This window comes from Meleagris gallopavo, chromosome 10 (genome assembly GCF_000146605.3).
Source record: "Meleagris gallopavo isolate NT-WF06-2002-E0010 breed Aviagen turkey brand Nicholas breeding stock chromosome 10, Turkey_5.1, whole genome shotgun sequence".
NCBI classification, from domain to species: domain Eukaryota; kingdom Metazoa; phylum Chordata; class Aves; order Galliformes; family Phasianidae; genus Meleagris; species Meleagris gallopavo.
Window position 1 is genome coordinate 19023139 of NC_015020.2, and position 2036 is coordinate 19025174.

The following is a 2036-nucleotide window of genomic DNA, read 5'->3' on the forward strand; positions in this document are numbered from 1 at the left end:
CACGGCACGGCACGGCACGGCACGAGGTTGAGTAAAGCCGGAGGGTAACGTGGAGCTGCGTACTGGTTTGAGTTTAGTGACAGAACCTCAGAATCATTGAGACTGGGGAAGCCCTCCAAGCGCCCCTAGCCCAACGCCAGCCTACATCCCAGCGCCCACAGAATCACAGGTTTGGAAGGGACCTAAAGGATGATGAATCTCCAACCCCCCCTCGGCACATGCAGGGTCACCAACCTCCACATTTAATACTAGACCAGGCTGCCCAGGGCCCCATCCAATCTGGCCTTGAACACCTCCAGGGATGGACGGGGCATCCACAGCCTCTCTGGGCAGCTGTTCCAGAACCTCACCACTCTCTGTAAAAGAATTTCCCCCTGACATCCACGTGGCCCACTGCCCACATCTCTCAGTGCCACATCCCCACAGCTCTGGAACACCCGCAGGTGTGCCGGTGCCTCACCGTGCTCTGGAGAAGACATTTCTCCTAACAGTCAACCCGTTTGTCACTGCTCAGCCTCAGGATGGACTGGCTTCCATCTCAGCTTTGCATGTTTCTTCCCTAATCCCAACTGAAAGGCCCAAAGCAGAGCCTGCCTGCACTCTTGGAGCTCCATATCTCCCAGTTATGGCGTAGGATCTGTGTGTGTCTAAGCTCTAAAACCCATCCCTATCTCCGCACAGACATGCAGACACACTGTTCCAGCGTTTCAGTGTTTCGGTGTTTGCACACCTTTCTCCTCTCTGCACAGAAAAGAAATGGGCTTCTTCGTTGTGGTTTCAGACTCTCAAACTCACAGGAAATGGTGCGAATGGAAATCATGTCAGTAAGAGAACGATTCCCCCTTCCCATGTGCACACACATATTTGGCATAATCTTCTGGGAGAAGAATCAATCCACTGTCACACTTTGGGAGAATGATCCTAATAGACAAATAATTCATCAAAAAAATAAAAGAAGCTAGCCCTGGCAAATGTGACAGCTTCCGACACAATGGCAGTTTCATGTAATTCACGTCAGTTTAATCAGAGCACACTGATAGCATCTTTTTGTCAGTCTTCTCATGCACCCGCAGCACATGGGTGTGCAATGCCCGGCTGCTGTGGGCTGTTCATACACAGACACATATTGCTCCCAGCCTGCCTGCCTCACACTTGGGCTGTCCTGATCCTCCAGCCTTATCTCCTTGCTAATCTCCCACCCCGGTGCCATGTGGGGGGGCTGATTGCACGTGACAGCACAAACGTGTGTCCGTGTTGTCGTAGTTTACGAACTATAGATAGATAATTGTTCATTGTTTTCCCCTCTCACAGAGGAATCAAGCTGGTCATTCCTCAGCCCTGCTTTCAGAGCTGCCAGGGAAGCAGTTTTGATTACATTGCAGGGCGTTCATCTTCCCCTGCCATGGGGCATCACTGGTTCTGCGTTATGAGCGCTCTGCACAAAGTGTCAGTCTCACCCATTTTGCTGAGGTTGGAGGGAAAGAGATCAAACCTGTGACTGCAATTGGCACCTTGTGCAGCTGTGCTGTGACTCTCAGAAAGCCCCGACCTTTCCTTGCTCTCCTGTTCTGCCCACTGGGGCTGCACTCCCACTCTTGTTTGCTTCCACTCTTGTTAGTCCTCTCCATGGCTTCGCCTTGCATGATCAGTTTCCGTGGTGGGTTTCCATACCAGATCAGTATTAGTTATGCTTCACATTCAAGACTCGTTTCCTAGCACAGTTGTTGATGTTGCAAATGTCCTTAAATCCAGCTCAGAGCTACAAATCAAACCAAAGCTGAGGAGGTGGCTGTGACGGAAGGATTGCGTAAGGGGCTTAGTCTGGGGCTGCTTTCAGTGGCCACAGCTCAGACAGCAGCTTTACCTCTGCCACTGTCTGAATGAGCACCCAAAGCCTGAGCCCATGCCCAGGGATGACCCAGGCACCCAAGAGCCAAATCCTTCAGTGAGAATTTAATTCTTGTGTGCTCACACACGTGCATTTAACACACAGAGCCGGGGTCCTGTGGCACTTGGAGCCTTGTAGAAATCGTGTC